We start from the raw sequence: 16,068 nt of genomic DNA on the forward strand, positions 1-16,068 counted from the left end.
GTAAGAAGTAAGTAAAGTACTCCTTCAACTTGTAAAATTAGCCTCCACCTGGATGTATTAGAGATGTTTTGATAAGTTCTTCAAAAATAATGTGATCTTTCCTAAAAGAATGCAGTGAAGTGGCCATTTGAAAAAAAAAGAAAAAAGATTCTAGCCAATGGAAAAGATAGTTGATCTAAATTCTTGCTAATGTGCATCTCTAACATGCATTCTCCTTCCCAGTGATAAACTGAGGAGAAAAGGATAAATGGGGAGAAAAGGCCAAAGTGAGTCAGTGAGCAGATGGAGGGTACATTGAGAGATATTCTCGGCCCTGCTTGGTTAACAGTTTGCAACTTTCAGAAGGGAAAGTTACGGCTTAGCCTCAATACGTCTTGCCTCATTTATGTAAGAGAATACCCCGGGAACTATCTTGCTCTCCGCTTCATTTTCCTACACTGTGTTCCTCCTGCATATTTCAGCTCTGCCCTGGGGCTCGAACCCACTTTAAATGGTCTCCCCAGCCAAGACAAGTGGCCAACCGAGAGCAGATCTCCTCACATACTTATCTTGTGCTCATTAGGTGCCCAGTCACTGTACTATCAGAGTAGGTAGTGTGTGTGTGTGTGTGTGTGTGTGTGTGTATGTAATCTTTCCTACAGAATCATTGTCATACTGCAGAAAGAATTCAGTCTGACATGTGAGTGACATGAGAAAAGTCACATCTACAGTGGCCCTGAGAGTTCGGCACACTGCCACTTAAGACAACACATCCAAACAGACAAAACACAAACAAATTGTGAGGGCCCACCCTCCAGGCTTCCTCTGCTGCTCTGTCCTGTTTCCCTCTTGTAGAAGCTTGGGTGGGTTTTCAGAGCAATGGCGCCACATGAGAGGTGGGAGGCACAAAGGTCACACTCAGTCTTGCTTAGGAGCCTCAACACCTCCTCATCTTTTTCCCAACCCCATAGCTTTCAGACACAGTTTCATTCATCCACACATGCCTTACACCACTGATTCCCATCATATCGCCAAACACTGCCTTATTTTTCCTCATTAATTAAACTTTGTTGGCTTTTGACATCTTTGTGTGTGTAGATTCCTTCTCTTGTCTCATGGCGTTGCACTCCAGGACCAACAAACAGTGACTTCCTCCTCTGTAATCAGTTGTGACTGCCTGCACACTCACTGTCAGACACTGTAGCTAGATAAACTGCAGCTTCAAAGCCTCTCCAATAAACAACTCCACAAATCTTCAGTAAACGTCCCATTGTTTAGTGAAGAAAGGCTCTCACGCTCACTTGCATGGCTGAATGTAAATACAGCCAGGCAGCAAATAACTGCCCTTTTTTGTTTCACTCAATGCAACCTTCACAACACTTGAGTTATTTCTACCAAAAAGTGCAATGAAAGCGGCCGTTTTGCATGTACAAGCCCACTGCTTTGATTCAACAGTCATTGTCTGTAAATAAAACCACCGGGCTGAGCTTAAAAGAAGCTGCCGGCAAGATTGATCCAAAACTGTGGTCTCACCTCCAGTCAATACACCTCTTCAGTAGGAGTGTGAGGATTCAGAAAATCTGCCTGAAATCTTCCAATATCTCTGAAAGCTCAAGAGACTCGATGACAAGGTGATGGGCTGCAACAATTGGATGCTGTTCTGTCAGCAGCGAGCATGGGGATTTGATCCTATTGGGTTGACATTGTTTTATATACATGTAAACAGATCTCTACTTTGGCAAATAGCAATGACTCAAACTCATGAATTCAAAGTGCTGATATACATTTGATCAACCATAGAACATGAGGATATTTCACCAAGAATTGGGGATTAAGCTTATGGAATTGGCCAGCTGTATAGGTCATAAAGCCTGCTGCCTCCATGTTAGCAGATAGACCAAACTAAAAAGTACACGTCAAATAATTTTTAAATGATTTTAGGTAGCTCTTATACATGTCCATGATTCATGTGTTTATTTTTCTGATCAGTTTGAAGCTGTAAAAGTGGGGTTTCACATCATGACTGAGAGCTGAGCCATGCTCGCGACTGAATCCAAATGATGTCACCAGTGCAAGTTGTCTCTTATCTCTTGTTTTACTTCACCTCCTGTCTTTTTCGGTTTTCCCTCCAGTTTTTTTTCCTGATTATTTTCATTGCAAGTTTGTCCTTGTTCATATGTCAAGCTTATAGCCTGTTCAATAATCAATCAAAATGTCTGTTTTTGCATGGACTACTTTCGGTTCTGGATTTTGGATTTATGCATGCACTTTTTAATTTCCATTTAACAGTTTTGGACAACTGCTTCATTTAAATGTAAGTTTATGTTTCACCACCTAATGTGTCACAGTAATGTTTTTTGAGTTCAAATATCTTCACTTGGGGGCATTATCAGGCAAATATTGATATATGTGATTATTCGTGATTAAATCAGCAGATATTATATACCCCTTAAAGTCTCCAGGCCCTCTGGACACACCATGAATATTTCTCTAGATCCACCCCTGGTTATTAGTGTAAGCAAAGCACAACTAGGAAAAGTGGGATTTTAGAAACACCTCCTAACCCAGATAATGTTAACCATGTATTTAGCTTACTACTACATTTTTCACTTTATTCTTGGTCTAAAAATAATAAAATACACATTTCCAAGTGTCACTCTTTATACATGTGTTTTTATCAATCGTTGTGTGTGATGTTTAAAGCTAAAATTAAAGTTTTTTCTAAAAGTCAAAGTTAAAGGCCTTTGAGGAGCATTAAACAGTCATGACGGCAGTCCTAACTGCACTGCAGTGGACCTCAAAGTTTAGAGCAATTCTACAGACATGATCTTGGTGTCATCATAATCATCTGTAAACAACACAATTTATGTTATTCTACCTTTTAAAATGTACAATTTTATTTGCAAACTACAGATCCACAAATGTAGTATATCTGGCATATTTGACTAAAACTATGACTGCAAGAAGATTATTGTTGCTATTATTTTTTTATTTTTTTGATTCACTGATTTACTGTTAAGAGAAAAAAGAAAAACATTGTTAAAATTCCTTTAATCCAACCATTAGTGAAAAAACCCCCAAAGATATTCAACTTTTACATAATTTACAGAAATACAACCGATAAAATCATCCAATCATAATTTTTGTGAAGCTGGCAACAAGTGTTTTTCACATTTTGTGTTCATAAATTATTAATTATTATTCAATTGCTAAAACAGTTCACATTTTCTGTCATACAATTAATTAACTGATTAGCCAGCTATTGTTTTAGACGTTCAATAGGCTAGATAAAACATTTCTCAGTTTAAAATTGACAACTACTGTGTGTTTGCTGACATTACGATGTCCTATGGAAGTGTTGTCTGGGTTCACTGTGTATTTGAGAGTTAGAAGTTGTCTCAGAAAAGGAAGATTTGAGGTTTAATTGAAGCAAACAGACTGTAGTAGAAATTGTCTGTATCTCAGAATCTATAAGGAGCACAATCAAGTGTTTGATATCTATGAACTCAAATGTCAAAGATATCCACACACGGAGTGTAAAAAATATATTTAATATATATAAAATATTTAATAAACAGAATTTTAGCGTTTTTCCAAATTTACTTTTTTCATTATAGTTTTATATAGTCCAGACCAACCAGAACAAATGTTGGCATTTTCCCTTTATCATACTAAATATAGTTCTTGGGCGCAAATAATAACACATAGGCAGCCTACCTTCTGTGTCGGTTTGATGTAGAGTTGCTGCTGTCTTGTCCCTTCGCAGCTCCTCCAAAGAACCTGCCAACTTTAAAGTTCAGCCTGGACAACCAGCTGTGCAGAGGCTCAGCAGACTGCACCTCAGCGCTCTGCTCACTACCTCAGCTGAAACCTAACCCTTCCCCTTCTCTTGATCCCCTGCAGCTCTGATCTCGCACTCCACATCCAAAAGGACCAGTCCGCCCTCCCCCCTTTCCTCCTCTGTGGCCCGAGCAATGAGATCACAGGTAGGTTTGAATTTCCAGGACTTTCAGCGGGCGGTGAGGGGAGACGACGTGGGGATCATCCAGGACAGCTGAGGCAGCAGGAGGCTGGGATTGGAATGGGGCTACAGCCGCCTTTCACAGATCAGAACCATGTGATGTTTGCAAATAGAGAAAATTCCCTGGCTTTACAGACACTAATGTGGTGTGCTGAGGGGGAACACTCAAAACAAGAAGCAGCTCCTCTGAAGGAACAGAAAAATGTTCCAACTTGAGGGCGACGTGAACAATACAGTGGTTGTTGTTTAAAGGGGAATTCCACCAGTACTGTAGGCCATTATCATATGATTCACTGTCAGGTTAGTATTTCCTGACATAAACACTCTTCTGAAGGGTTGTTCAATGGATTCCAGATTTTCTTCAGATTTGTTATTAGAGTTATTACAAGGAGGAAACTGTTGTTATGCACTGTGAAAAAAACAGTTGAGACAACAATAATTTTGGGGCAACTGTATTCATTATATTTTTTGAGGAAATTAACTTTTCTTCTTTAGAAATCTTTAGAAACATGTTGCATTTGAATCTTACCGAGCCCCTAAAGTCCCCAAAAGGAAATATTTTTTATCTATTTTATTTTTTGTGGGCACAAGATAATTTACTTTAAATTCATATGCATCTCTAACGGCTTCAGATGCACACAGCTGTCGTATAATGGAGACAACTCAGCTTATCAACTTTTATTTTCACCTCTGAATGTCATACCATTAAAATCTTACTGCTCTTGCTGAAATCTGAATGTCCGCCACATTCAGTTTAGAGGGGCATAGACACATGGAATATTTCCTTTTGAGGACTTTAGGGGCAATGTAGAATCTGACTTTATAATAGTGTTTTAATATTTTTTGGGCTTTTAATGCCTGTAATCGCTAATGAGAGCTGAAGAGTGACAGGAAAGGGGGAGAGAGAGGGGATGAGGTGAGCTACTCAGGCTCCAAGAATCTGATGTTTTGAAAATATTTGCAAAACATTGAAAGGAACATTTTTCACTATGAGTTTCCTGAACAGCTTTTAAAGCTTTTTTTCTAAAGAAGTAAAGTAAAGTAGTTTATTTTGACTTGACTAGTGAAGACAGTCCTGAAATTGAGTTCTCTCAACATTTTTTTTACAGTGTGTGGATTTACCACAGAAAACAAACATAATAAAGTATGTCAGATCTTAAAGTATAATTTAGTCTCAAGAACAATATGTGGCAAGCTCTGACAAAATAATGTATCCACAGGGTTTTACCTTTATCCCAACATAAAATAAATAAATAAAAAACATATTAAAAATCAAACTGAACCACCGCACACTGGAATGACTTTACTGTGATTCTTCAGTGGTTTACCATTTTCAAAGTAGAAAGTATATCAAAAAACACAATATTTAACAAAATTACATAATACAGAAGACATAGCATAATAAATATAAAAACACAGAATGATTAATCTAACAGAGTCACAAGAATTACAGCATTTTACATAAAACAATAAGGACATTATTGACCATTCATCAATCCAAAATGCCTCCCTTCTTAGGAGCTGGCTAATCAAATACCCCTGTTGGATTGGGTCGCACTCTTTTAATCCCAATTAATTTGAGGGAATTGGCTGACCCATGGTTTTTCTCCTTGTAGAACCTAGCAATGGCATAATCCATGTTTCCAACGGCAGCCTTATGCTCAGCAACTCTCAGTCTGAGATTGTGTTTCGTTTGGCAGCATTAAAAAAAAAAAGCTGTTATGTCTGAAAAAGTTTATTTTCTTTTCACTTATTTCACTTCACTTATTCACTTATTTCTATTCCTGATACATCGCAGCAGCATGCATATGTTAGGAGAAAAAAACAGTGGCCACCACTGGAATAAATGCACAAAAATATGATACTATCTGAGGAGGTGATATGTTTGCCAAAGATATGGCTAGTATAAAATAGATTACAGACTGGATCATACAGATGCACAGATTTTATTTTTATGATATGATATGATGGTAAATGGACCTGTACTTGTATAGCGCCTTTCTAGTCTTCCGACCACTCAAAGCGCTTTTACACTACGTGCCACATTCACCCTTTCACACACATTCACTCAGTGATGGCAAAGTCCATCGAACAGAAACTAACATTCATACACATTCACACACTGATGCACAGCATCAGGAGCAATTTGGGGTTCAGTATCTTGCTCAAGGATACTTCAACATGGAGTGGGAGGAGTTGGGGATCGAACTAACAACCTTTCGATCAGTGGATGACCCGCTGTGCCTCTGAGCCACAGCCACAGATATGATCTGGATGCACATCCATAAAAATTGGATCTTTCTGGATACATATATGTTCTTTTTCACTTCAACTTAATTAAACTTAATTACTTAATTCAATTTCTAGTTTTTATTTTCTGACCACTTAAGAACTAAACATGATTTCTTCCAACCTGAAGTCTTTTGACTTAAAATGATAAGTTGAATATATGTTTTGTACAGAGTGTAATCAATTCATTAAATTATGTTTCTAAAGAAACATGACCAGCACATTAGTCATAGACTTCCCAGCATGCATTGCAACTCTCCTGAGTTTTAAGAAAACATACTATGGAATATAGCTGCGTGTCTCTAATACACTTAAAGATAGCCATGGTGGTTTGTTTTAATGAAAACATTGTGGACCATGATGAAGCTATGGATTTGGTCCCTACCCTTTTACACTTAAATCTATTAACTTCACAGGGAGCAGTTTCACGTTGTACTAATGTTGGAGCAAAGTAGCTCCAACAGGAACAGCTGTAAGTTCTTTGTGTGAAATGAAGAACCGTCCTGAAAGTTTAACCAGATGTGGCATATTCATTCTTGCAAACTTGACCGCCGAGCCCTGCACGTCCAAAAATGACACTAGAGGGATACAGTGTCATATTTAGAAGCATTAGCATTATTTGACGAGTTGGGAGTGAGAATGTGTTGTAATGTGAAAGGTCGCTCATAGTGATGAACCCATAGATAATTCTCACCAACTGTGCAGTTCCCTTCGGCTAAGAGAAACTTTTTTGCCTCTTTTGCTAATTATTTTGCTCTTACTTAACCTTTTTATAATGAGTTTTAGCTCATTGTTTGGCTGCAACTTTACTGCTATGGTTCACACTAGCGTCATTTTGGACTGCAGCAGGTGGCCGTTTTCAGAGCACTGCTTGGGGCTGAGCAGGTGGTGTGGAGACACAGTTCGAGACTATCTGGTGAACATAGTGGAGCATTTAGTACCTCAAAAGCTGGATATTCTTCTCAAGAGTTGGTGGAAATCAAACAAGAGCTAAAAGAAAAGTGGCTATTCAACTCAAATTATTCAGGTGGCCAGAATGCTAATGTTGGTCTGTATCTGCTGGATGTGTAAATAGGCAACTGTTTGCTAACATGTTCACCAAAGCAACTTAATACACAGTACATTTTTAAAGTAAGTAAGTTAGATCTGAAGCAAATTATTGTATTACCTGTCCAAACAACGTAACAACAATTTACAATTAATCAATTACCAAAATGGCAGCCAAGTAATCTTGAGGCTTCAGGGTTTACATTTTTGTAATAATATAAAGTCAACTTAAAGAAAATGAGTCAATGGAACAAGCTGGAATTTTATCATCAATACTTAACAAACTGCACAAAGTTGAGAGTTGGGTTTAATTCATGGGAATGAGTGACTCCAAACTTTTGGAGGATTCAGTTATGTTAGCTTACTTCTTTTATTAAGATATATTGTTGATGTATTATTCCCCTGGAATGCACTTTGTGGGATAAAATCACAAAAGCTTTATTTAAAAATCTTGATAGAGAGCCGTGGCCCAGATTGCAGTCAACGTGAGTACAATCGGTGATTTTTCACACATAATTCTTTGGTCTAAAGTAAAGAATTAGTTGATCTTCTCTGAGGAAGCCAACAGCTGTTGTGACCATACATTATATTACAGTATAATTTACTAACTCGAAAAAGTGGATTTGGTGTTAAATAATCAAAGAATAACTTACATTTGATTAGTAAGTAAATCTTTTTACTTTTTATTTATTTAGAAGTTTTTTCTCAAAATAAATAATTCCGAGATGCTGTGCACTAGTATGCAGCCCAGTAATCCAACAAGGGATCGAATAAAACAGATATGCAACAGATGTTTGTGATATGTCAGTATTTTCAGTGTTGTTTATCTCGTTTATGATATGCTGGAGGGTCAGTGAAAACTAAAATAAATAAAAATGAATAAATACATTGGAATACAGCAGGAGTACAGCACACATTAGTCATTTCAGCAGAACTTCACACTTCCACTGCCTTTTCAATGTCACCACTTTACACAAATTCCAAAAACATCTCCCAGATGTTTCAGGGAGTTTCTTCAGAGACAAACTTGATGTTAAGTTTTTCAATCAGTAAACAACAGAGGGGCGACAACAACATTCTTCCAGCACAGAGCACTTAATTTAATTTAGGAGGTCATTTGTGATATATTTCACTGAACTCTTTAAATCTCCTCACACACCCACAAGCAGTGATATTGAGAACCTTGATGAATATTGCACTTCTAGCAAAGGTCAGGAATATTAGAATCTGTATATATATATATATATATATATATATATATATATATATATATATATATCGTGAAAGGGACAGTGGAGACACTGTGCCCTGAGCAAATGTCACTTTACCATTTTTTACCCAATTTTCACTTCATCACTTTATTTAGTTGTACTGTACCATAGTTAATTTATGCTGATAACAAATGCTGCTACAATATCACTTTTACCACTGTTACCACTTTATCCAATCGCTCCTTATCACTTACTTAGTTTGTACTTATTTTATTTCAATTTATGCTGCTAAACTGCACGGTGCGTATTGTTGTATATTGTATATACTGTACCTACATTTAACTGCAATTTTTGTTGCACTTTGTCACATTTAGTTACTTGTTTTCTCATCTCGCAGGTTCTTATCGATCCTGGTGGAGCCTCCTGCCATGGTCCTGCTAGATTGCCATTGCCAATACTGTTGTTGCTGTGCACCTGTCTGTCTGTCTGTCTCTCTCTCCCTCTCCTCTCTCTCTCTCTCTCTCTCTCTCTCTCTCTCTTATATAAAGCTTCTTGAATCTTGAATCTTGAATATTTATCAATAATGTATTAACTAACTTAAGTAACTTCATAGGGGTGATTTAGTTGCACAACACTGTGTTGTAAAATGACTTTAAATTAACTTTGATATTGAATTAATATGAATTATCTCTCATTAACACTTCATTTAAAGACATTAGACTTTCTTGAGCAGGTGTGTTGAGTCTAGGGGAGATTTTCAGCATGCAGACATATTGCGCATCAGTACAGAACACTGGCTGTGAGCATCATTAAAACAAATATACGTTCCTCAAAATCTCATGCTGGTCAAATCCTGGTGTGAACTATGTCACTGTAGCAATAAAGACATCACATCTGTGTATTGTCAAAGTGCAGTGAGATCATAGCGCCCTCCAGGTGGAATGCAATCTTCATTACTTCACTGGGGGAGGTATACATTACAAGGAAGAGAGCCAGATATATAACATTCCTCCTGCTGAACAGCACTTATATGCTGTTAGCGTTTCAAACATATAAGCCCAGATCCATATAAAGACCTGTGGGGTGCTATTATAAGCTATGAGGTTGGTGATGAATCAGTTTGCCTGCGTTAGAGAGTCCTTGGAATTCTTTACTGTATGATAAATAATGTAGAGGAGCTGGAAGGACTAGCTGCACATCTTTTATTAAAGGACAGGAGATAAAGTGCTTTGATTGGGTCAGACACCACCAAATTAAAAGCCTTGGCATAATTTGGGGGAATAACAATAGTAATTATTTAGTGAAGCTTGTTAAACTAACTAGGTTGGCTAGAACCATTAGAAAAATAAATCAGCCTTTTATAAAGAAAGCCAGCTGCTTTTAACCCCATAATTCTGGGCCTGGCTTTATAACATAGAGTCTGCAATGCTTTTTGGCTCTGTGATCCACACTCCTTCTCGTGGGCAGCTGTGGTGCAGAGGCAGAGCAGGTCGTCCCCTAATCAGAAAGTTGTTGGTTCGATCCCCGGCACCTCCTGCACACATGTTGAAGTATCCTTGAGCAAGATACTGAACCCCAAATTGCCCTGATGCTGTGCATCACTGTGTGAAAGGGTGAATGTGGCATGTAGTGTTAGAGTGCTTTGAGTGGTTGGTAGACTAGAAAGGCACTGTTCAAGTACAGGTCCATTTACCATTTTTAATTTACTTCTTGAAATTCCACCGACAGCTTTTCAGAAGCGGAGCCTCTTCAAAACATCTCATTGTTACATTACACTATTTACTTATCTTTTTACACTTTTTAAAGCCAAAATACACAACGGTGTGTTTCTTCGCTTCAAATCTCCTCTGACTGACTGACTTCCTGCCTGGTGCCACAATGCTGATGTACCGTGAAATTTGATCTGGAGTCTGCATAGGGTTTTTTATTTTGAAAATTGGCCGGATTCTTTGTGTTTGACTTCCTTCTCTGTGCTGTGATGAGAGTGGGTCACAGCTTCTGTCAAAAATAGGCCAGCTGAGTATTCTACATGGAGCAGAGCGTAGACATGCTTCTGGGACAAGCTGTGGCACTTCTGGAGGAATTTCAACCTTTGCCTGGAACGGGTGTATGGTGGAATTTGGGGGTCACTGTCCGTCACTATCTGACCCCAACACGTTGGTCAGTACGCCACAGACTACCCATCTAGCCTGCAAACTGATGGTAGAAGCAGGGTTCTAATTTCACAGTGGCTTTTGGGGAAAGCCCTGTTTTTGGGTGTGCTACGAAACATGTAAGATACACGCGCATACGTGCATTTAAAAAAAAAAATCATAATTCTTTTAATTTTTTTACTGTTTTATTTTTTTATTTTTTAAATAAAGTAATGATAATGATTTACATCAAATTACCTAATTTTCAAGCAGCCAAACGAAAAATTCTCTGAGCTCACAGCTCAGTTTTTTTAATACTGAATTTTCTGCTGTTAAAACTCAAAGATTTACGTTTTTCTATAAAGGAAAAAAGTAAATGATTTCACCAAAATATTACAGGTCAGCAAAACATTTTTAAAATTTATTTCAACAGTTAAAAATTGATTTTGACTTAAAATTTAAATTTAGTGAAGACGGTGGCCTTGGGTTGGCTGGGTTTAATATAAAATCCCAATATCCAAACAGATAGGCCTTCACAGAGCCCACCTTAGCACTTCAAAACTGTAAACACTTTAGAGTGCCCTAAAAACCCTGAAACACTCATAACGTCTGACTGACTACAGAGACATTGTTTGAAAAATGTGTTTGAGCAGGTACTTAGGCTATAAGTGGGTGTCCTCGTCAATGTCAGGAAACATCTCGAAAGTCTTTAGGAACAAAACTTGTCCCAGGATCTATTTAAGATCGTACACATCTGATGTCAGAGAATACAGACTGAAACATAATTCTCAAGAGCGAGACGTTCTGAGAGTGTGGGCTATTTCAGCTATTCATCCCAACGGCTCAGGAATCCCCCGCTCTCTGTCATGGAGGAGCTCTGAGAGCAGCATTCAATACAACACCTGCTCAGATCAGGCTCAGAGGCTCGCATAATGTTACAGACGGCGCTACCTCGCCGGATTACAACACACCGAGTATGAGAGATGCAGTTGGCCCGGCAGCTTCAGTATGTGATGTTATTGTTTGTGTCAAATGGAGTCCCCAGCTGGTCACACCTCATCCATTTCAGCCTGTACGGGAGTCTGATAACAGAGCTGCAGCTAGTTTCTCATGGCGTTTTCTCGACTCTAGTAACACCCATAGGTCCAGTGCTGGTTGGACTGGTGAAGAACACTCTCTTAAGTGGAAGCGGAAGGGTGCATTAGGAGTCAACTGACCTAGGATTTTCAAAGCAAGGATCTGGCTTTTTTAAAAAGCCATATAAACCTGTTCTACAGCTCAGGGCATAAGAACAACTACGACTACATTAATTTGCCCATAAGTACCAGTTCAAATCAAGTATAATTTATTTTATTTTACAGAAAATGCATCTTCTAGAAAGTTAAATTGTTCATTACGCATAAAATTAACATCACTATGCATGAATTTATCAACCACAGCAGCAAGGAAGTTGATCATTATTAGGCTGTATGCCTGTAGATATGAGAATGTCCCTCAGAAAGATCACTGCAAGTCAGTTCCACCTGGTCTGGTTAACCTGTTTGAAGTGTCATACAGTTTATCGTACCGACGGTCAGATTTACACAGGCGATCTGAGTCAGGAGCTATAATACAAACATTACCAGGACAACATAGATTATTTGCAAGATGATTTTATTATTTTAGTAACGAGGATTTTTGTTTTTCTGCCAGTTTGGCATGGTGGATCATTCAAAATACAAGAGCTCATATACAGTAGCTGCACAATCAGTTGCAGTTTTCTAAAAAGCAAAATCTATACCTTCTACTTTCCAGCAAAAGTAATACACTTTTAAGATCACTGATTTATGTAGCTCACATAAATTCACAGGAGCCTTTTTTTTATTTAAAAAAACAGATATTGTCCAACACAGTTGCTGATATTATGCACTGATGATTCAACCAGGAGAGTTTTATGTTCATTCAAGCCTACAAATGTTCCAGTCAGCTAACACTGTCTATGAAAAAAAAATGGGAGCTCTTATGGGGTCATGTTTGAAACAATAACAACAGAGTTGTGTAACTGTATCTCAATCCTTTTGTGCATAATAAGATTTGTAAATGTGTAAAATGCGCACTGAGATTTGTGAATGTATACAGAAATTTGCAAAAAGTACTCAGAATCTGGAGTAGGACTAAGTTAGGTAGCATAGCTCTTATCCCAGCTCTCTTCCCCCTCTTCCCGGGGTAGTTGTTCCACCTGCAATTGCTGGTCTGGCTGGGTGGTTGTAAGATGTTGTGGGCAGTGATTCTCTCAAGCCTGCTGCACTATAATTGATCCAGAATTGTCAACATTTTGGAGACAGATTGCCATAAATTTACTAAGCACAGTTCATTCCCTTAATTAATTTAGTAATTATAAAACCTGTGCGTCCTTTTCCCTGTAACGTTTTCTGCCTCTTCCTGACCCCTCCAGAGACATATGTATATATCCAGTTTGCCTTGGGTCTACCCTGGGGTCTCCTTGCTGGGGAGAGGGACATCTGGACTACCTCGCTTAGCCTGCTGCTTCTGCAACCTGTTCCTGGATAAGTGCTAAAATATGAATGGATGCATGGATACAACCTGTGCTGTAATCTACTGGCAAGGCTCTAAAAATAGCAAAATCTCACTTGTAAAGTTCTTTATGTCAATCAAAACCGTGGGGTTGTCACTGGACCTGTTGGAGATGCTTTACAACAATATTGTTATTCTTCTTTTGTAGCTGGTTTTTAAATCCTTCCAATTTCATGCAAAGACATTCACATGCTTACTGTTTTCATGCTTAAACTCTCCTCTGAAACCCAGACTAATGAATTCCTTTGGTGCATCTTGAAGGCAGGCTGACTCACCACACTTATTCAATCATAGAGACAACCTTGGGAATGAAATATCATATGATTAACAAAAGGCTTTTTGGAAAATGACATGTTATATAATGTAAAGAAAATTGTCACTATTCATAACAGAAGTTATCTCAGGACACTTTTCAAATAGAGCAGGTCTAGACCGAACTCTTTATAACATTATTTACAGAGACCCAACAGTACCACCATGAGCAAGACCTTGGCGACAGCGGCAAGGAAAAACTGCCTGTTAAAAGGCAGAAACCTCGGAGAGACCTCGGCTCTAGGTGGGTGGTAGTCTGCCTCGACCAGATGGGGTGAGAAAGAGAGAGAGACAGAGAGAGACAGAAATAGAGAGAGAACAGAAGAAGGACAGAGACAGTGACAAAGGTGCACAGCAACAACAGTAGCAACAACTACACTAATAGTAGTGACTGATGATGATGATGATGATGATGATGATGATGATGAACATGAAGAAGATGATGACGACGACGACAATGATGGGGGACAATGAGCAGTGATTATAGTGTCGGGCTCCACGTCGTAGGGTGTTATAGCGGTTTAACTGTATTAGGTTAATCAATTAATGGTTATCAAAATGTATACTTATCAAAAGATAATAGAAAATGACTTCTCAGATCCTCGGGGCACCACCCTTAAATAAGGGAAACGATAGCCAATAATTGATTGATCAGTCTCAATACACTAAACTATTAATTCAGAAGTCAGATTAATAATTAAATTAATAACTACAACTAAAATCATTATTAATAGCTAAAGTGGGAGCTTTGGAGTTCTACATAGAAGAGGTTGGTATCATTCACTCTTACACGAAATTAAATAGGCCAGCATATATAAACACAAGCATTTTATTAAAGAGATATAATAAAAGCAAACAGAGGAAAATACACTATATACAATATAACTTAAAGGAACTAAATTAGAGGAAAAAGGTGTGTGCGCGTGCATGGGGGTTGTGCTCCAGGAAAGATGTGTGTCCTTTGTCCTCTGACCAGATGTTTCAATGTATGAATCACGTGTTGGTGAGAGACAAAGAGTGTGGAGGAGCGGGAGTTCCCTCTCCTTGTGTGTGTACTGAGGTTTAGGCCGATATGTGTGTGTGTGTGATCTTAGATTAACGGTGCCATTAAAAGGGAGTTAGTTGCATGCAAAGATGGTGTCTGTGTGAAGCATAACATTAAACTAACATCACCTTAGCACTGTCTGAAAGACTACAGTAACCTGAGTTAATCAAATCATCATCACAATACCACAATAACCTGAATAAAACACAACAGTAACATTAACAGTAAGTAATAATAATAATAATAATAATACATTTTATTTGTAAAGCACTTTTCATAAAAGAATCTCAAAGTGCTAAGTAATTGTGGAGATGGCGTCTGCCTCCCGAACAGTGATGGGCAAGTTACTTTCAAAATGTAATATATTTCATGTTACTAGTTACTTGCATTTGAAAGTAATACGTTTCTTTACAATATTACCTTCTGTGTAGAGTAATAAGTTACTCATTACTTTTTAGTTACTTTCACCAAAATAAACATTTAGGACAAGGCATTACAAAATGAAGGCGCGCAATATTTTCACTTGTATTCTTTTAATCTACTACAAGTATATGAATTTCAATTTACATTGCATAGTGAATGATTTTTGCTAAGACACTGAGATACAAATCTCTAGTGACTCATAACTTTATATATTTCTATCCATATTTTTTCTTAGTGAGGGCTTTGTTCATTACCACCCACAGTCTCATTTATGAGTATTGTAAAACATGGAGATGTATTATTTATTGTTTTACTTAACTGTTAAAGTATTCTGAGATGATGTGACTATAACAACCATGAAAATCCCTCTGCAAACACAACTGACTTAACAAATTAAAACAATTTCTAATCATTGAATCACCTCTCACACCACTTGTAGTGTCTCATCTTAAATGAACTATCTGTGGAAATGTGTTTATGCCTCAACAATAGGACTATATCATTAGAGATTTGTTTTTACCTTGTCACTTGATCGAACAGGGATTTTGCTGACAAGCTTATGAAACACCGGCGACTCAACTGTAGAAAGAGGCAGCGCATCCTCCACGACATACTCAGCCACCAGCCTTCTCTCAACTTTCGTTGTTTAGATTTGCTCGAGCCGCCATCTTCCACCTGTTTGCTAGCTAGAGGTCGTTTAGCCGCTAGCTTAAGGTTGCTGTGCACTCTCTCCAGGTGTTTCTTGAGGTTACTTGTACTATTTTTAGCCGTGTACAGTTCCCTCGGCCTCCCACCAGCACATAAAGTGCACCTTACTGTGAGGTTCTTATCCATTTCTGTGACAAATTCAAAATAGTGCGAGTATAACCACTTAGAAAATGTTGAATTATCAGTTGTTGTTGTTGTTGCCATCTTGCCATCTCCAAACCAAACCATCTTCTTCTTCTTCTGTTGATTTAAAACCGTCTTCTTCTCCTCTTTATTTACGGCTGTTGCGCCTAGGTTGTTCTTTCGAAACCTCTGCCTGTGCGACAG

At 38.1% G+C, this 16,068-nt stretch overlaps 1 protein-coding gene across 2 annotated transcripts in view; it reads right to left on the minus strand.

Annotated features, from left to right (window-relative positions):
- si:dkey-87k14.1 (leucine-rich repeat transmembrane protein FLRT2) overlaps nucleotides 1–4,086 on the minus strand; it is a 69,514-nt gene extending 65,428 nt beyond the window's left edge. For both annotated transcript variants that reach the window (XM_051383786.1, XM_051383795.1), the window contains exon 1: nucleotides 3,697–4,086. The gene's annotated coding sequence lies outside the window, so the exon portion shown is untranslated. The remainder of the gene's footprint in view (nucleotides 1–3,696) is intronic.
- Between the last annotated feature and the right edge of the window lie 11,982 nt (nucleotides 4,087–16,068).

This window comes from Dicentrarchus labrax, unplaced genomic scaffold, assembly GCF_905237075.1.
Source record: "Dicentrarchus labrax unplaced genomic scaffold, dlabrax2021, whole genome shotgun sequence".
Taxonomy (NCBI): domain Eukaryota; kingdom Metazoa; phylum Chordata; class Actinopteri; family Moronidae; genus Dicentrarchus; species Dicentrarchus labrax.